The sequence below is a fragment of the Rana temporaria genome, chromosome 1 (assembly GCF_905171775.1).
Source record: "Rana temporaria chromosome 1, aRanTem1.1, whole genome shotgun sequence".
Taxonomy (NCBI): Eukaryota; Metazoa; Chordata; class Amphibia; order Anura; family Ranidae; genus Rana; species Rana temporaria.
In genome coordinates this window covers 258970309-258992096 of record NC_053489.1, presented here as the reverse complement: position 1 = coordinate 258992096, position 21788 = coordinate 258970309, and positions in this window count along the sequence as shown.

Sequence of the window (21788 nt, the reverse complement as noted above, 5' to 3'; positions counted from 1 at the left end):
GCAACGCCGTAAACTTGCACAGGACCCTTTTTATTGCCGCATCACATTCGCATAGCAATCGCAACACATAGATATGAACGACATTGAACACAGTGGCCCAGATTCAGATACATTATCGTATCTATCGGCAGGCGTAGCGTATCTCAGATACATGGAAAAAACCTTGGGAAAAACCCTAGGAAAACACTGCGCTATCTAGTGAAGAGCATATATTGAAATATGATGAGGTGACAAAGCAGCTAGTACCTATTGCTCAAAATACCTAAAGCAAAAAAATACATACAAAAAGAAGGTACAGCGCTAATTAATATGTGAAATTTCAAAAATGTGTGAACAAAATGAAAAAAGATGAATACCAAAAGAATGAATATTCAATGTAATGAAGTGATAAAAATGGAAGTGATAATAAAAATATATATATAGCAGTCCATAAAGTGTCCAATAGTGAAAAAACGAAGTTGATTATCAACTTCGTTTTTTCACTATTGGACACTTTATGGACTGCTATATATATATTTTTATTATCACTTCCATTTTTATCACTTCATTACATTGAATATTCATTCTTTTGGTATTCATCTTTTTTCATTTTGTTCACACATTTTTGAAATTTCACATATTAATTAGCGCTGTACCTTCTTTTTGTATCTCAGATACACTACGCCGCCGTAACTTAGGGCGCAAGTTCCGTATTCAGAAAGAACTTGCGCCCTAAGTTATGGCAGCGTAGTGTAAATGTGTCGGCGTAAGCCCACCTAATTCAAATGTGGATGATGTGGGCGTGATTTATTTAAATTACTTGTGACCCCACGTAATTGACGTTTCTTACGAACGGTGCATGCGCCGTCCGTGAACGTTTCCAAGTGCGCATGCTCCAAATTACGCCCCAAACTGTCAATGCTTTCGACGTGAATGTAACTTACGTACAGCCCTATTCGCGAATGACTTACGTAAACAACGTAAAATACGACGCTGTTCGTATGTTTCCGACGTCCATACCTAACATGACTTACCCCTGCTTTATGAGGGGCAACTTTACGCAGGAAAAAGCCTTAAGTAAACAACGTAAAAAAATGCGCGGGGCGGACGTTCGCTTCTGAATCGACGTATCTACCTAATTTGCATATTCCTTGCGTAAATCTACGGAAGCGCCACCTAGCGTCCAGCGTAAATATGCAACTAATATACGACGTCGTAAGAGACTTGAGCCGGTTGGATCTTAGGGAAATCTATGCGTAACTGATTCTAAGAATCAGGCACATAGATATGACCCCGCACACTCAGAGTTACGACGGCGTACCCGGAGATACGCCGTCGTAACTCGTATCTGAATCCGGGCCAATGGGTTTTTGGATGACGTGCAAATCTAGGCTTTTTGTAACGCATCAAATTCGCAACAGACTCGCAATGTGAACTTGCACTGAATGTCACAAATGCAGTAGCCTCTTCTGCTGGTCCACCCATTTTACTTGATGTGTGTTGTTATTCCATTTTGTTTATAGTACAGCCTACCAGTAGGTTCGATTTGTGTTCTATAAACTACTAAATATGAAGACCTGGTGCAGCTTAATGTTGTTGTGATGTTTTAAACAATGTGATGTCAAAGCACTGTTTTAAAGTAAGACTATTTTTAGCTGTTTACCCTGTATCAAGGATTTTCTTTTGTTTACTCCCACAGGAATATTTTAAACGTTCAGCAAAAGTTGTGGGAAAACATTTAAAATATCTTCCATTGTATGTTGAAATGCAATGGACAGAGTGTACTTTTTTATTGTCATGTGGGCATGCAGGCTAAGGTTCTATTTACTTTGCCTTGAAAAAGTATTAATACCCCTTAACATTTTTCACATTTAGTCATGTCACTTACAACTAAAATTGTAAATGTATTTTATTGTTTTTTTTTTGTGATAGACCAACACAAAGTTGCACATAATTGTAAAGTGGAAGGAAAATTATAAATGGTTTTCCAATTTTTTTACAAATATATATGTGAAAAATGTGGCGTTCAGTCCCCTTTACTCGGATACCCCTAACTAAAATGTAGTTGAACCAATTGCCTTCAGAAGTCACCTAATTGGTAAATAGAGTCCACCTGTGTGTAATTTAATCTCAGTATAAATACAACTGTTCTGTGAAGCCCTCAGAAGTTGGTTAGAGAAACTTAGTGAACAAACAGCATCATGAAGGCCAAGGAACACACCACACAGGTCAGGGATAAAGTTGTGGAGAAGTTTAAAGCAGGGTTAGGCTATAAAACAAATATCCCAAGCTTTAAACATCTCATGGAGCTTAGTTCAATCGAATTGGGGTCCCTCGGCGGCTGTCTCTGGCCCTCCCTGCAAGAACTCCCACACATTCATGCGAACGAGCTCGAATGGTGCGGAGTCCTTGCGGGGGCGCTCTTGTGATACAGCAAAAGGCTATAGCCGCTCGCTGTATCACTCGACCACTCGGGCCACTTTTTGCGATTCCTCACTGTGTCGCTTTAACTGACAATTGCGTGGTCGTGCGACGTGGCTCCCAAACAAAATTGGCGTCCTTTTTTCCCCACAAATAGAGCTTTCTTTTGGTGGTATTTGATCACCTCTGCGGTTTTTAGTTTTTGCGCTATAAACAATATATAAAAAAACATATTTTTTCCTCAGTTTAGGCCGATACGTATTCTTTTACATATTTTTCTTAAAAAAAAATCGCAATAAGCGTTTATTGATTGGTTTGTGCAAAAGTTATAGCGTTTACAAAATAGGGGATAGTTTTATGGCATTTTTATTAATATTTTTTTTTACTAGTAATGTCGGAGATCAGTGATTTTTATCGGTTCTGCAACATTATGGCGGACACTTTGGACACTTTTGACACGTTTTTGGGACCATTGGCATTTTTATAGCGATCAGTGCTATAAAAATGCATTGATTACTATAAAAATTGATTACTATAAAAATGCCACTGGCAGGGAAGGGGTTAACACTAGGGGGCGAGGAAGGGGTTAAGTATGTTCCCTGGGTGTGTTCTAACTGAAGGGGGGGTGGGACTGACTTGGGGAAATGACAAATCGCTGTTCATACATTGTATAACAAGCGATAGGTCATTTCCCCCCTGACAGGACCGGGAATTTACACACACAGATCCCGTTTCTCGCTCTGTAACGAGCGATCGTGGGTGCCCGGCGGCGATCGCGCCTGCCAGGCACGCACACCGGGATCGGGAACGAGTGGGGGGCGTGGCTGAAAGGCGAGATGACATATAGCTACGTGATCTCGCCCAGCCATGCCGACCTGCCGGCGTAAAACTGCGGCGGCTGGTCGGCAAGTAGTTAAAGCATAGGATGCATTAAGGTGAAAAAAAAAACGTTTACTTTTACAACCCCTTTAACTGTAACCTGTTGATTTTCAGGGTTAAAAAGAAATACAACCCTGTATTTATGAATGCTTTAATAATTGTAATGTGTTTTTTTTATGCAAATACTTTTGTAGCGGTACCCCCGAAGAAGCTGCTGATTAGTTTTGGGCCTACTCTCTGACCTATCCACCCCTCTAATAGGTTCGAACCCTCCCTTGGCACACCAGACAACTGCAAATGTATTGCGAGTCCCCTGCTTAGCTGGGACCACAATAACACATGTGAAATATACAATGACATGCAATAATGTCATTACCTTCTTCTGAATGCAGTCCTCAGGAGCAAACACACCTCACACAATCAATATAGTAAACCAAGGGTAACTTTATTTGGCATGTAATAAGAGGGATAAAGGATAAAACAACAGATTAAACACACATAAACTTGTGAATTTGGGGGCCCCAAGCAAGAAGAAGCGGGGGACAGGGTGTTGCTGAGCTTCAAGTTGAAAAAGCGGGGGGGGGGGGGTGTTGGGTTGGAGGGGGACAGATGCAGCTGCCGCATCTATAAACTGGGTAGTACTGATAAGCCGGGGGGGGGGGGGGGGGGGTTGTGCGATGCTGCCACCGCCGAATGGGTAGTACTTCTTCTGATAAGCGTCGGGTAGTACTTCTGACTGCCTCCACCCCTTACTCCCCCCATGGTTCTGTTTACCCCGCCTCCCTACTACATACCGCGCAGCAGGAGATTCAGTTTGCTGTTCCTGGCTGTTCCTGGCTGGACTGAAAGGAAGTAAGCACTGAATGTGTGCACTTCCTGTCAGTCCTGCCAGGAACCGAAAACTGAATCTCCTGTACCACAGGCCGGACTGCAGGAGGAGCTCGGCCACGCTACAGGCTGCAGCACTGCTGGGGCCCCAGGCCAGCTCGGGGGCCCCAAGCAGTTGCTTGTTTTGCCTGTCTTGTTGCGACGGGCCTGCCAATGAGCTACAAAACCTCCAACTTGTCACAATATGTATACACTGTGGCCCAGATTCAGGTACGATTTGCCCCTTTTTTACGGAGGCACAGGGCAGCGTTTTTGCCCTGCGCCCCCGCAAATTATCTGCGCTGCGCGCAATTCACGGAGCAGTAGCTCCATAAATTGCGTGTGCGCTCTTTAAAATTGCCCTGCGTAAGGGCGCCTAATGTAAATGATCCCGTAGGGGGCGGGAATCATTTAAATTAGGCGTGCTCCCGCGCCGAGCGTAGAGCGCATGCTCCGTCGGGAAACTTTCCCGACGTGCATTGCGGCAAATGACGTCGCAAGGACGTCATTTGCTTCCAAGTGAACGTGAATGGCGTCCAGCGCCATTCACGAATCACTTACGCAAACGACGTGAAATTCAAATTTCACGACGCGGGAACGGCGTGTATACTTTAGCATTGGCTGCCCCTACTATTAGAAGGGGCAGCCTTACGCTAAAGACGTAACTTGCGTACGCAGGGCCCGCGCAACATTGCGAATCGGTGTGAGTATGAAATTTGCATACTATACACTGAGCACAATGGGAGCGCCCCCTAGCGGTCATCGCAAGAATGCAGCCTAAAATCTGCGTGGCATAAGAGCCTTATGCCACACAGATTTTAGACTGCAGTCGGCGTTACGATGTTCCTGAATTAGGAGCATTCTTAACGCCGGAGCAAGTAAGCAATTGCGCTGTGTAACCTATGGTTACGCAGGCACAATTGCTTCTTGAATCTGGGCCTGTGTGTATTATATCTGTCCATTTACCTGTTTGCCTGGAGTTCAGCTTTAACAGTTTTATGTTGTTTCACAGATCTCTGCCAAAGGTTTTCATCGTACATTCCCAACAGACAAAATTAGTTACATGAGTTTATTTATTTGAAGCTAGTGCATGTTAATTCTTGGCTTCAAATATTCAAGGACACAAACATAACTGATTTTGAATAATTATTTCTGATAAAAAAAATGATTTATGTGCTTCAGGAATTACAAGGACTAATATTGCCAAGAGCTTTGGGACTGTTCTAGGTGTGGTTGTTTTGCTAAATCGCCCCATTTACTATGATTCATCTACCCTGAAACAACCTAGGTGTGCCAAATTCCCAGGCAACAAAGAAAAGCCTAAGTTCATCAGGTTACCGGGTTATGCAAATCGTACATGTACTTCTTGTACAATAGTCTGCTTTCTATAAACAGCTTTGTATTTAATGCGGAAGATCATGAAATTACACTTAATTACATACTGTACAATATAACAATAACCAGCGTACTATAATCATCAACGTTTCATTGACATACTGCCACATATCAAAGCCAAATCGCATTAAGAAAAATATTTGTGCAAACATTAAAGGTTTCTCTCTATCTGAGGTCAGTATAAGTAACAGCTGGCACTCATAAAAGAAATGTAATCAATGCTGTTTAATGATTAATGTTATCACATATTGCATTATTTTATTTAATGTAATAATGATAGATTTATCCTGTCCTGGTCAAGTGTATCTATAGAAACAAACAAAATGTAATATATTGCAGATTACCAGTATTAGATGATGTGGCTGCATTAGTGTTCTTTTTTCACTTGGTGATGCAGCAAATAACACACTTCCTTTCCTATAGTGACACCACTTATTCCTCCATGGTATGCATCCATGGAGAAGCAGCTTTGTCACCCTAGAGCAGTGGTGCCCAACCTTTTGAAGGCCGAGGGCCACTTAAGCGACTTGGTAACCAGTCTCGGGCCACAATGAGCGGAGTGAGCAGATGACAGGTCTGTGTCCAGTCTGCATATGCAAAGCAGACACAGACACAGCCCAATCTACTCTATGGGCCCTCCGATCCAATCAGATAGAAGGGGCAAATCGGATTGGAGGTAGGCGGGTGTAAACAGACAAAAGTCTATTTAGATCTGCAGCTCCATAGAGGTGAATGGAGGGTCCGATTGGGTCAGACCAATCATGTGAAAGGGGCCTAAAGCTGCTTTTACACTGATGGTCTGTGGTCTATTGTGGCGCAGTGTATGGTTTTTCCGCCGGTTAACTGCACTTTGCCATAGACGTCTATTATATTCTGCAGGCGTGATGCACTTTCTGAAAAGCTGCTTGCTTCCTCTACTGCCGGCTTCATTTACAACACTGATGCTCTTGGATGGCAGGCTTGCAAACCAGCCATCCCAGGGCAGGAGGTCGCGGGCCACATCAGAGGGCTCCGCGGGCCACATGTGGCCCCCGGGCCACTGGTTGGGCACCCCTGCCCTAGAGCTACAGAACCACAACGCTTTCAGTGAAGAATCTGGGACTCTGCACTCCTAGATCTAAACTTTTTTATACGGAAATAACAACATTTGAATAATATTTTAATATTCTATATGGCAGTCTAAACAAGTCCTAAATCCAGTTACAATGTGATGCACAGTCATAGCCACCGTTCTTGAGAAAGCATGGAGTGATGAAATGCATTGGGTGGGGCTTGATGACATCATTATGTACAGATTTGCTGTAAGAACTGGGTGGAGCAAACGGAGTTGGAATGAGTTACACCAGTGCTGGTTAAAGGAGAAGTAGGGCTGTATTCAGCAGGCTAAAGTGTGCTGTCAGCTGATGCCAGCCAGCCGGTCCCGGCACTGGAGCGATCCCAATTTTAATGTCAGGATCCACCCAGATGCCTTGACCGACAGCTGGCTCAGCCTCTGAGCACATCGCTGAGAGCCTGGGCCAGCCACTCCTGCCCCCTGCATAGCCCGGCACTCCAGTGAGCACTGGAGGGGCAGAGCAGGGGTCGGTGACTGAGATCAGAGGTCTTTGATTGATCAGTTCCTGAACTTGGAGGCACCAGGGGACAGATGCAGTATTGGACTAATGCTGCATTCACCTAGGTAAGTCTGAATGTTTCTTTTTTTTTTTTTTTATTCTCATACTTCTCTTTAAATATCAGTGTGAGTGTGGTTATGTTATTTGAAATTATTTTCATAAAGAGGATTTTACATCAGCAGATGTTATTTTTTCTGTTTTCTTTTAAATAATTTTGATGCTAGGCTACAGGCACATAATAATGGAAAGGACACAAAGGAAGACCTGCTGAATGATTTTTACTGTTTAATAAAGTGCTTTTGCCTTTTTTTTAACTACAATTTCATATCTTTTCTAATTGGTTGTTTTAAAGGAAATAATTTTTTTTGCTAAAATGACTGTTTACAGGGTATAGATACATAATAGTTAACTGATTCCTTTTTAAAATAGATAAAAATCAATCATAAAATGTACCTACAGTTTCAGTTTTGTTTCTCCATGCTGTTTCATGCTTCTGTGATGAACAGAGACAAAGAGCCAATACAGGGCAGTGATGGTTTGGAAAACGAAACTGATTGGTGTTGAGGGGTTTTAGACACACAGTAATCACACCTCCTTGATTAGTGACCACAGAGAGAAAGCTCCCATGACTTTTTTCATCAGGAAACAGACTGTTCAGAACAGAGAAGGATTACAGCAACATCAGAGCAAAAACGAACAATGAAGACATGAAACCAGGACTGCAGTATGGTAAAGGAAGCTATTTAGCTAAAACATTATTTTCCTTTAGTGACCCTTTAAGGAAGTGGGGAGCCACAATCACTGAGATTAATGAACTGGCACCATTGATTGAGTTGCTAAGGGTTGCTGCAATAATTTGATTCACTATTTTCATTTTATTATTCACTGCTGATGGTTTAACCCAGGGATCCTCAAACTACGGCCCTCCAGCTGTTGTAGAACTACACATCCCATGAGGCATTATAACACACTGACATTCACAGGCATGACTAGGCATGATGGGAATTGTAGTTCCTGAACAACTGGAGGGCCGTAGTTTGAAGGTTTTACCCCCTTCATGACCGGGTAATTTTTTGTGATACGGCACTGCATTACTTTAACTAGAAATTGTGCTGTACCCAAATAAAACTGATGTCCTTTTTTTCCACAAATAGAGCTTTCTTTTGGGGATATTTGATCACCTCTGCGGTTTTTATTTTTTGCGCTATAAACAAAAAAAGAGCGACAATTTTGAAAAATAAACAATTTTTTACTTTCTGCTATAAAACATATCCAATAAAACATTTCTTCACCAGTTTAGGCCAATGTGTATTCTGCTACATATTTTTGGTTAAAAAATCCCAATAAGTGTATATGGTTGGTATGCGCAAAAGTTATAGGGCCAGATTCACAGAGATTGGCGTATCTCTGTGCGGGCATAGCGCATCTCATATGCGCTACGCCGACGTAACCTAAAGAGGCAAGTACAGTATTTACAAAGCACTTGCTCCCTAAGTTACGGCAGCGTAACGTAAATGGGCCGGTGTAAGCCCGCGTAATTCAAAGTAGGCTGGTAGTGGGCGTGTTGTATTATAATGAATCGTGACCCCATGTAAATGAAGCGTCGTACGAACGGCGCATGCTCAGAATCACGTTGAATTTACGCCCTAAGATACGACAGCTCAATGGCAACGACGTGAACGTAACCTACGCCCAGCCCCATTCACGTACGACTTACGAAAACGACGTAAAAATATACGCTTGTTCCGACGTCCATACCTTTGCATTACCTGTGCCTCATATAGCAGGGGTAACTTTATGCCGGACGTAAGCCTTGCGTAAACGGCGTAGCTAAATCCAACGGGCGCAAGTACGTTCGTAAATCGGTGTATCTAGGTCATTTGCGTCCAGCGTAAATATGCACCCAAGATACGACGGCGTAGGAGACTTACGTCGGTCGTATCTTGGCAAATTTCAGGCATATCTCAGTTCCTGAATACGCGTATAGATACGACGGCGCACATTTGGACTTACGACGGTGTATCTGGAGATACGTCGTCGTAAGTCCTTTCTGAATCCCGGCCAGAGCGTCTACAAAATAGGGCGTATATTTATGGCATTTCTTTTTTACTTGTAATGATGGCAATCAGCGATTTGTAGCAGGACTGGGACATTGCAGCGGACAGATGGGACACCTAACTGACATTTTATTGGGAACCAATGACATTATTACAGTGATCAGTACTAAAAATATGCACTGACCCTGTATAAATGACACTTGCAGGGAAGGGGTTAAGATCAGGGGCGATCAAAGGGTTAAGTGTGTTCCCTGTTTGTGCTTTCTTACTGTGGGGAGATGGGCTCACTACATGGACACAGTAATCAACCAAAAACATAAATGTATTTTATTGGGATTTGATGTGATAGACCAACACAAAGTGACACGTAATTGTGAAGTGGAAGGAAAATGATAAATGTTTTTCAAAATGATTTACAAATAAATATGTGAAAATTGTGACGAGCATTTGTATTCAGCCCCCTTGAGTAAATACTTTGTAGAACCACCTTTCACTAAAATGAAAGCTGCAAGTCTTGTCTCTACCTGTTTGCACATCTAGAAAGTCACATTTTTCCAGATTGGATAGAGAGCGTCTGTGAACAGCAATTTTCAAGTCTTGCCACAGATTCTCAATTGTATTTTGGTCTGCACTTTGACTGAGTCATTCTAACACATGAATATGTTTTGATCTAAACCATTCCATTGTAGCTCTGGCTGTATTTTTAGGGTCGTTGTCCTGCTGGAGGGTGAACCTCCTCCCCAGTCCCAAGTCTTTTGCAGACTCTAATGCCGCGTACACACGAACGGATTTTCCGACGGAATTCCGCTCAAACTTGGCTTGCATACACACGGTCACACCAAATGCCGACCGTCAAGAACGCGATGATGTACAACACTACGGCGGCCCGCGACCTCCTGCCCTGGGATGGCTGGTTTGCAAGCCTGCCATCCAAGAGCATCAGTGTTGTAAATGAAGCCGGCAGTAGAGGAAGCAAGCAGCTTTTCAGAAAGTGCACCACGCCTGCAGAATATAATAGACGTCTATGGCAAAGTGCAGTTAACCGGCGGAAAAACCATACACTGCGCCACAATAGACCACAGACCATCAGTGTAAATGCAGCCTTAGGCCCCTTTCACATGATTGGTCTGACCCAATCGGACCCTCCATTCATCTCTATGGAGCTGCAGATCTAAATAGACTTTTGTCCGTTTACACCCGCCTACCTCCAATCCGATTTGCCCCTTCTATCTGATTGGATCGGAGGGCCCATAGAGTAGATTGGGCTGTGTCTGTGTCTGCTTTGCCTATGCAGACTGTACACAGACCTGTCATCTGCTCACTCCGCTCATTGTGGCCCGAGACTGGTTACCAAGTCGCTTAAGTGGCCCTCGGCCTTCAAAAGGTTGGGCACCACTGCTCTAGGGTGACAAAGCTGCTTCTCCATGGATGCATACAATGGAGGAATTCCGCTCAAACTTGGCTTGCATACACACGGTCACACCAAATTCCGACCGTCAAGAACGCGATGACGTACAACACTACGACGAGCCGAGAAAAATTAAGTTCAATGCTTCCGAGCATGCGTCGAATTGTTTCTGAGCATGCATGTTTTTTTTCCTGTCGGAATTCCATACAGACGAACAGATTTTCCAATAGGATTTTTTTTCCATCTGAAAAATTGAGAACCTGCTCTCTATCTAAGTCCATCGGAAATTTCTGACGGAAAAAATCCATCGGAAATTCCAACCGTGTGTACGCGGCATAACAGGTTTTCTTCTAAGATTGCCCTGTATTTGGCTTCATCGATCTTCCTATCAACTCTGACCAGCTTCCCTGTCCATGCTGAAGAAAAGCATCCCCACACTATGATGCTGCCACCACCATGTTTTACGGTGGGGATGGGATGTTCAGGATGATGTACAGTGTTAGTTTTCCATCACACATAGAGTTTTGCTTTTAGGCCAAAAAGTTCAATTTTAGTCTCATCTGACCAGAGCACCTTCTTCCACATGTTTGCTGTGTCCCCCACATGGCTTCTCGCAAACTGCAAACAGGACTTCTTATGGCTTTCTTTCAACAATTGCTTTCCTCTTGCCACTCTTCCATAAAGACCAGATTTGTGGAGAGCACCACTAATAGTTGTCCTGTGGACAGATTTTCTAACCTGAGCTGTGGGTTTCTGCAGCTCCTCCAGAGTTACCAATGGCCTCTTGGCTGCTTCTCTGATTAATGTCAGTTTAGGTTGAAGGCCATGTCTTGGTAGGTTTGCAGTTGTGCCATACTCTTTCCATTTTCGGATGATGGATTAAACAGTGCTCTTTGAGATGCTCAAAGCTTCGGATATTTTTTTATCACCTAACCCTGCTTTAGACTTCTCCACAACTTTATCCCTGACCTGTGTGGTGTGTTCCTTGGCCTTCATGATGCTGTTTGTTCACTGAGGCTCTCGAACAAACCTCTGAGGGCTTCAAAGAACAGCTGTATTTATACTGAGATTAAATTACACACAGGTGGACTCTATTTACTAATTAGGTGACTTCTGAAGCCAATTGGTTCCATTAGATTTCAGTTAGGGGTATCAGAATAAAGGGGGCTGAATACAAATGCACGCCAAGCTTTTCAGATATTTATTTGTAAAAAATTGGAAAACCATTTATCATTTTCCTTTCACTTCACAATTATGTACCACTTTGTGTTGGTCTATCACATAAAATCCCAATAAAATACATTTAAGTTTTTGGTTGTAACATGACAGAACTGTTAATAGAGCCTTAGCCTCCATGCCCACATGACAGTAAAACAAGTACACTCTGCCCATTGCATTTCAACATACAATGGAAGATATTTTAAATGTTTTCCCATGTGAAAAATTTAAAGGGGTATGAATACTTTTTCAAGTCACTGTATTTGTTTGTTTGTTTATTTATTTATTTATTTATTTTGTTAGGGAGCTAGCACAGAGTTTTTTTTTTTAGATTGTAAAACGTGATACACAAGTCTCATAAAATAAGAAAATACTTCCTTTACCTCCTCTGTCTGAGCCAAATCCTCCTTCAATCACATCTCACATGCTCTCCCTCCCAGACACTGCAGCTCACAGTGGTAGGTTTTCAGCAACACTGGCAGTGTTGCCAATTCAGAAAGCAGTTGGCAGAACTAGATGTGGCCAGGTGCTGATGGACAAGCTACAGGCATTAACTGCTGCAGCATTTTTTCATCCACTGTGGTTCAAGCAGACACAGTACATGAGAGTGGCAACTCGTCTCTGAATTCAGGAGCAGTGTAGCATCGTTGCCATATCATCACAGGAAGCTACATTGAATGACCTTCAACAGGCATTTGTAGGTCTTTGCAGAGGGAGCAAGAGAAAACTGTAATACATACATTTTTTATATGGAGGCCATAGTTCGATTTTAAATATTATCCACACACATTCTAGACAGCTGTGGCAGGAAAAGTACCAAAAGCATAAATTTAACAAACCTTAAACACTGTATTCACATGTGCACAGGTACATAGGCAAATGAGTAAGATTTTAAAAGATAGGAACTGTGTGCGATGTTTGGGCATGAATTAATAGCTGCATACCAGAAAAGCAATTGTTAGTCATTAGGCTGGTTTCACACTGGTACGAACATTGACATTGCATGTGATTCGCACCACATTGCTGTGAAGATCACATGCGATGACTGTGCTATTGCAATACGATAGCTATACACTGTAGATGAGGACAGCGAGGGAGTGCCCACAAGCCAGAGAGAAGGAGAGTGCCAGAACCTTCTATAGGTGAGAGTATTACGTTTTATTTCTGTCCCCCAGAGTTATTGAACATTTAACCATTGCAGTGTATGTGTGTGCTGGCAAGGAAGACACTGCAAGGGTAGTTTTTCTTGCAATTCCTGTCATTAGACTTAAATAGAGGGTTGTTGGCAATGAAGTGGAGCGGGAAAGCCGCTAAGGTCACTGAGCTATAATCCAGTGTTTGCCAGTGCATGATTTTTAGGTCAACCCACATCAAAATGTCTTGCCACAAACACTCCAGTGCACAGGTGTCAAACACAAGGCCCGCGGGCTGAATTCGGCCTCTAGGCCATTTCATGTGGCACTCACACCACTCCAGCTCTCCTCTGGTTGTCAGGGAAATGGCCATAGAAGAAGTACTGGCAATCTTGCCAGTAGAAGAAATGGGCCCCATAGGCACATCATGTGACAGGTGGATCCTCCTGCTGGCCTATAAAAGGCTGATCCAAATTGCTGGATTGTCGTCAGCCTTCCTGAGTTCCTGAGCCTCTGTAATACTGCTGTTTGGATTTCCTGTTGTGACCTGGCTTGTTCCTGACCTGTCTGATCCACTCTCCAGGTTTGACCCCCTGGCTTGCTTTACTGACTTGTTACCTTCTCCAGCACCTGATCTCGGCTTGTTTCACAGACTTTGCTTCAGTTATCTGTTCCTGCCTTTTTTCCAATACCAGACCTTTGGTTTGTCTCCGTTCCTGCAACCTGCATCTCCTGCCTGGATCCACAGTGTTTGATCCCCAGCCGGCTTCCATTGTTTGCAAGTGTTACCGAGGATTCCTAGAGACTGCAGCCCAGCGGTGTTTCCTGTATTCTCCAGTATTCTTCAGGCACTCGCCAGCTCTTCTCTCCCGGATCCATCTGGCAACCTGTGCTTCTCTGGGCACTACACCCTCTGTACCCAACCTCAGAGGTGTACTGCACTCAGCCGCAAGGGGAGCCCTCTTGGCATTTCGGCCTCCCACCAGGTACGTGACACTGGTCCTCCTCCAGACCCTTACTTTCTGCTTTCAAGCAATGCATCCAGCTTCTTCCCAGCAGCAGCATAAGGAAAGGGGGGTACACTGTGATGTAAGGGAGAGTGGGGGACTCAACTTCTGATGGTGGGATGGCTCTTGACATCTAATGTAAGGGGAGGGGATGCGCTGGACATTTAATCTTACAGATACAACCTTTTGAGGACAATAATAATGCTGATGCAGCCCACGATGAAATTGATTTTGCCACCCCTGCTCTAGGGCATGTTGAACATACCACATGGTGTAGAAAGGATGATACTTTTTAATGCTTGTGTTCCAGGAAAAGTGATCCCCACTAAACAAGCAAAGTAAAACTGCTAGGATAATTTAACATAAAAAAATGTTCTTCTACTTTACTGGTCCTAACCAGTCTTAAAGAAGAAGTACAGCCAAAACTCGCTGAGAGCTTGAGCCGGTGTTCTGTCGAGAAGTGCCCGCTATCGAGAAGTGCCCAGGATGTACTGCGCATGCGCCGTACGGAACAGCACAACAATTGCGCACATCGTAGGAGGTATCTCTCGATGGGAGATAACATTTCACAGCCACAATTTAAACCTGTACAAACAGCGGAGGGAGACTATAGTTCTCAGATTGTGCATCGCTACTGCTGGAGGGCGGCATGTAGCTGGTTTTGTCTGCGTTGCAACCCGCCCTTTCACACAGGCAAAACCGGACATTTTTTAAGTCTAGTACACAAGGGCTGAATGTCGGCGGGATCCGCTGGTTCAATATAAACCGGCGGACATTCAGCCGGTGTGTACTGAAGTCGGTTCGTCAGAAGCCGGCTTCTGAAGGGGCATGACCAAGGTCTGGCAAACAGCTCCCAATCAGCGATCTCAGCCAATGTCTGAAAGCTCTGACCGTTTTTTTCTGGCGGGGTTTTGCACAGTGGCTCCAATCTAAGCTGTCAATTTCTTATTGTTCCGTTCAGCTTGCTGGGTTGATCATAAAAAAAAAAAAAAATACTAGTGTGTACGAGGCTTTCGAGCCGGTGGGGGACAGAAGCAGCATTGGACCGATGCTGTATCCACCAAGATACGTATGCTTCTAAAATAAATTTAAAAATCCCATACTTCTCTTTTAAATATTGTGACAATAATAAGAGATTATAATAAGAGATTACTTTATTTCTGCTGATGATGAAAATAAGGTATTGCCAATAATTCGATTAACGAGCAGGGCCCTCTGATTCCTCCTGTACTGCATTATATTATAACTGTACTGTCTCCCTCCTATGCTTCACAAACTGTTGGCGCTATATAAGTTCTGTATAATAATAATAAGAAGAATAATAGTAATAAATAGAAAAAGAATAGTTGCTTTTGCTGCACCTAGGCTCAAGCCCACTGTATATAATGGTAAATATGGCCTTGCATCACGTAAAGTTTTTTTCAGTGTGTAGTTTTGAGGTCACGCTAGTTAGAAATAAAATTATGTCATATAAATAACATATGTTCTTAAACGGATTTCTTTCATAACCCTTTAGCGTCGACCGTATGCAAATTTGCATTCGTGGCTTGATGGGGTTAAACTTCAACTGCAGGCATCACCCCGGTACCATTTTTTAGAGCCAGCAGTTGGCTTTTTAGTGATAACAACCGATGTGGCTAAAAGCCACTCAGCTGTTATCCGCCACTCTTCTCAGGCCTCCCGCATCCGATGGCTAGGCTGAGAGTGGAACGAAACGGCTTCAATCAAGTCTCCTATGTAAAAACACGAAAGCGACATCACAATGTCACAGTTTACTAGGCTGCCAATGGCGCAGATTTAAAAAAAAAATACAGTATTCAGAATCGTTTTTAGCGATCTGAATACTTTTAAGTGCAAAGGAGGGATTTGGGTTTTTTTAGACCCCCGATTCCTCCATAAAGAGTACCTGTCACTACCTATTACTGTCACAAGAGATGTTTACATTCCTTGTGACAGCAATAAAAGTGATCAGATTTAAAAGAAAACGCATTCGTAAGAGGTGCCTAAATATGTAAATGGTGTACAAATCACACATGTGAGGTATCGCCGCGGTCGTCAGAGTGAGAGCAGCAATTCTAGCAAAAGACCTCTATAATTCTCTTGTGTAACGCTAACCTGGTAACTGTTATTTATTTTTACTGTAGGTGGCTAATATCTCAAGGACTTGTCTTATGTACATGTCAGCTGTGAGTGATTTTGCAACAGTAACACTAGGAGTCCTGTGTTTTTTCCATGTAAGCCATCTGGCTGTTTCCATCTGTTTTGCTGGATCGGCCTAACATCAACAGGAACATGGTCCCCAGTCCGTCTTTCTTTCTTTGAACCACCAGAAAATGGCTGCCAAACGGATGTATACATCATACACTGTTATGGTTTTGAACAACCAAAAAAATGTCCGTAGTTCCATTTCCGGCGATCGGAAATACCAGAAAATGGCCGCCGACCTACTTCTGGCGAACGGAGCTAAAATAAAATGTCCGCCGTAGATATCAATTTACACCCATATATAAAGACACTTTATAATGCCTCTAGTTAATCCCCTGATGAAGTCACGTGACTGTGAGGAAACACCAGGGACCAGAAGTGAAGTTGGACAAGCTTGTTGCTCGTTTTTGTTATGCCTGTTTGATACTTCCTATTGTGAGTACCTTGTTTTTACTATTGTCATATACCCAATAATTTTTTTGAAATACTACACTATTGTGCATCCCTCTCTCCATTTCCCCATGCCCCAATGCGATGCTTACTTGATGCAGACATACTGTACCAGGGACACAAAAGGGGACTCTGATTCCAGATAGGTGACACAGACCAGCGGAGCCAGAGACTCCGGACTGGGGATCTACCAAGAGATAGAAAGATATACCCACACGCTGTTACCTTACACTACGTTGCACGGATACACAGCAACCACCTATCAGTAGCACTCCAAGCCAGAGAGTGACTACCACCACTAGCACATTCACCTTAATGACTGTGAATACACAGTCACCTATTCAGCCTGCACCTTATGGACATTATCTTCACCAGTTGTTTATGCATTAATTATTGTGCTTTTAAGTTTTACACTTTGATCATTATAACTGTTTTTTGATTATTTATTTTGATCCTCCAAGTGCACCCTTCACCAGTATTCTTTCACTTTACTTAGACACTATGGCCCGGATTCACAGAGAACGGGCGCAGATTACGCCGCCGTATCGCAAATAATATACGCAAAAACCGACGCAGCGCAGAAAGGCAAGCATGGAATTCACAAAGCCAATGCTGCCAAAACTGCGCTGGGTTTCAAAGGCGTAAGTCGGCGTAGGTGGAAGTGGGCGTGAGCCATGCAAATGAGGTGTGACCCCAAGCGCCAGACAAGTACGTTTAACGAACTGCGCGTGTGTCGTGCCGTGGACGCATCCCCCTGCGCATTCTCGCAACCACGTCATAACAACTGCCTAAGATACGCCGGATCACTGCCTACGCCATGAACGTATCCTACGCCCAGCCAGACTCATGTCCAACGTAAACTACGTAAAATACGCCGGCTTGTATTCCTTGGTGCAGACCTTTGCATGTCTGCTGCTGGGTTACACCTCCTTTATGGGGCTTAACTTTACCCTGGACGTACAACTTAGGCCTCGTACAGACGAGAAAACATGTACGATGAAAACGGTCCGCCGGACTGTTTTCAGCGTACATGTCTGCCCGGAGATTTCTGTATGATGGCTGTACTCACCATCATACAGAAATCCGCGCGTACTCGATACGCGGCGACGAGGCCGTGCTGTCGCCGCAACGATGACGCGGCGACGTGCGCGGCCCTGGCAGTTCAATGCTTCCACGCATGCGTCAAAGTCATTCGACGCATGCGAGGGATGGCGGCCGCTCGGACATGTACAGACGCCCGAACATGTCCGACGGACGGCATGTTTCTAAACATGTTTAGAAATATTTGCCTGCTCGAAAAAGGCCCGGCGGGCAAATGTACGGTGGAATCCTGTCCGCTCGGCTGTACAGACGACCGAACATGTCTGCTGAAACTGGTCCGCGGACCAGTTTCAGCAGACATGTTCGGTTGTCTGTATGGGGCCTTACACGCACATCGCGTAGCCTGTGTCGGGTGCACTTACGTTCGTGAATCGCCGTATTTCCCTCATTTGCATATTGAAATAGAAAATCAATGGGAGCGTCACATGCGTCCAGCCTAAATATGCGCCCACACTACGCCGGTGTAGGCAAGTTACGTCGGTGGGATGAAGCCTATTTTTAGGCGTATCTTAGTTTGTGGGTCCGGCGCACAGATACGACGGCGCATATTTGCACTTACGCGGCGTATCTTGAGATACGACGGCGCAAGTGCTTTGTGAATCCGGGCCTATATTGGTATAACCAGTCCACTTTAGCATTGCAGCCTATACTGCATGTTGGTTATTCTTTCTGATAATTTACTACCGCTATTTATTGATCTTAGAATTATTGCCTTTTATTAAGCCTCGTACACACGACCGAGTTTCTCGGCAAAAACCAGCAAGAAACTTGCTGGTTTTTCTTTTTTGCCGAGGAAACCGGTCGTGTGTACACTTTTCGATGAGGAAACTGCCGAGGATCTCGTCGAGCCAAAAATAAAGAATGTCTTCTTTTTCCTCGACGGCAATGGAGAAATTTAGCTGGCCGAGATCCTCAACAGCCTAACAAGGAACTCGACGAGCAAAACGATGTGTTTCGCCCGTCGAGTTTCTCGGTCGTGTGTACGAGGCTTAAGTGTACCTGTCACCCAGCGCCTTTGTACTTTATTTCATATTAATGTACAGCACAGCACTATTTTTATGCTTTATATTATCTCATTGCTCGGTAGTGTTAAAGGTACTATAGGCTGGCTTGGGGTCCCCTTTAGACCAATATCTTTGGTAAGTCTGTTCTCTTGACTTAGTAAATTTGAGAGGGCTTAAAAAGTTTGAACTATGTGTGTGTGTGTCAAAACTGTGTTATTCCACTACCCACATTGCTAGGTGTGCCAGTAGGGGCTGAGACGCTTCTTGGGGTAGAAAAACAAACTTAAAGGGTCACTAAAGGATTTTTTTTTTTAGCTAAATAGCTTCCTTTACCTTACTGCAGTCCTGGTTTCATGTCCTCATTGTTCGTTTTTGCTCTGATGTTGCTGTAATCCTTCTCTGTTCTGGACACTTCCTGGTTGTCTGTTTCCTGATGGCCACAGTACTGGGAGATTCTAGTTTCATTTTCCAAACCATCACTGCTCTATGGCTCTGTCTAGCACAGAGGCAGGATAACATGCAAAAACGAAACTAGATGCAAAAACAAAACTAGAGGTACATTATATGATTGATTTTTATCTATTTTTAATCAATTTTAAAAGGAATTAGTTAAAGTGGAGTTCCACCCATAAATATAACATTACATCAGTAGTTTTAAAAAAATGTCATTAGTCCTTTACGAATTTTTTTTATTTTTTTTAGATGCCTTCAAAGTGTTGTTGCTAGGCAGAATAGTTAATCTTCCCACTTCCTGCACCTAGGTGCTTAATGCTTCCTAACCTACACCGCACAGACTCCTGGGAATGTAGTGGGTGTAACTTTCCAGGAGTCTGTGCACTCCCCAGTCTCAAAGAATCATGTGACTTGGACAGCACAGGTGCTGAAACCAGATCTGACACTGCTTGTGCAGCACTGAGCATGTGCTAGATCTGCAAGGCTGAAATCCAGGAAGTCATACAGTCTGGCTTCATGATGCCCACACTTAAGATGGCCCCAGTCAATTTCTATTTTATAAAGTGTCTAAATGCTGTAACAACCTAACAAAACGGACCTTAGTTTACAGACTAACTTTACTAGAATACATTAAGATTGTGTATTACAGGGGTATTTATATATAAAAAGTGAAATTGTGGCCGGAACTCCGCTTAAACTATTATGTCTCTATACCCTGTAAAAAGTAATTTTAGCAAAAAAAAAAAATTCCTTTACAACTCCTTTAAGCGGCTTCTACGGGGGTAACGCTACAATCATTTCCATGCTTCTTTTGTGGGCACTTGTTGTGTGATGAAGTAACAAAGCTATGCCCCAAAATGTTGCCAGTTGGAGCCTCTCCATACAGTTCCTCTGCACTGTGTATGGGAAGACTTCCAAAGACCCCAATCAAAAAACTAATGATGTTGGCATTATTATCTGTCACAAGTGATGGGATTATGCTGTCCAGCGCTGTTCATACTTAGTACACCCTCCACATCCTCACTAATTACTTTTTATGTTCTTTTTAAGTAGCTGATTGACACTGGAAAAGCTGAATATGAAAAAAATAAAATGCGGTACATTTTACATAAACAAACATACAAGGTCATGTGCTTAAGTGTTCTTGTGATAATTGTTGTTTTTTAATTAGTAACACATACTATCTTTTCTGGGATGTTATGAATAGTTGATGAGGTTTTGGCTATGTGTGAGATCAGGGCTTTTGCAGGATTTGTTATGCTCCAATTTCTCTGCATTGGACTGATCAAGTACCTCAGCTGTTATTATTGGCTCCTGACATATTGCATAAACAGAAATTGGTGCTTTATTCATAGGCTGCTGTCTTGTTAAATAAATCAATTATTCGTTTCATGTTTGGAAGCTGAAATTCTTTGAGGCTTGTGCCAACATTTACAAATACATCTGGCTAATAATAAAAGATTTTTTTTTTTACTTTGATTGTGTTTGTAACAGTATGTGTGTCTTTTTTGTAATAGATTGACATATGTATAAACCTTGAATTACCTATAAAACTATTAAATGTGTGCAATGCAATGTATGATTTCCTCTGCTCAAATTGTACACAAGGCCATAAGATATGCTAAGAGAATGCCATGAAAGCTGTCTTCCACATGCATTTCAAGAGCTTGGCAGTCAGATGCTTTGCAAGCTTAGTTACGATTCTTTAAAATAAAGTTCCATCTTTACCATGACCTTAAATAGTTTTTGGACCCAGTTTGCTAGGTGGTTTAGTGAACAGGCTGGGATGAGGTTGAACTCACATTCAAATCTTATGCCCTGTACACATGATCACTTTTTGTGATAAAATAAAATGACATTTTTAAAAATGTCATTTAAAATGACCATGTGGGGGCAAAATGTCATTTTATGTCTTCTGAAAAATGACAAAAAAAAAATTCGAACATGCTTGAATTTTTTATGTCATTTTTTAAAATGTCATTTTTTGTGTCATAAAAAATTATCGTGTGTGGGCAAAAATGACGTTTTAAACCCGCACATGCCCAGAAGCAAGTTTTGAGACGTGAGGTAAAACTACCATTCATAATGGAGTAAGCACATTCATCACGCTGTAACAGACAAAAAAGCACGAATCGTCTTTTACTAACAAGTAACCAGCTAAAAGCAGCCTCAAGGCAAATAGAACTTCCCCTTTAGAGTGCCGTCACTTTGTTCATCATTTTACAAAAATGATGGTGTGTGGGCAACATCATTTTTAATGATGAAGTTGGAAAAATGACATTTTTTTTCATGATAAAAAATGACATTTTTTTTTATCACAAAAAGTGATCGTGTGTACAGGGCATAACCCCTACTTTTCAGGCATTAGGTTTCCACTGCAAACAAAGAACATGCTCTACTTCTATATAAAAAGTTAAACAGCTTTATTAAATAATGTGTACCGTAAACCCAACATTTCATATTATTGATGCGTACAGTTGCAAGAAAAAGTATGTGAACCCTTTTGGAATGATATGGATTTCTGCACAAATTGGTCATAAAATGTGATCTGTCACAACAACAATAGACAGTCTGCTTAACCGGTTAAGACCCGGACCA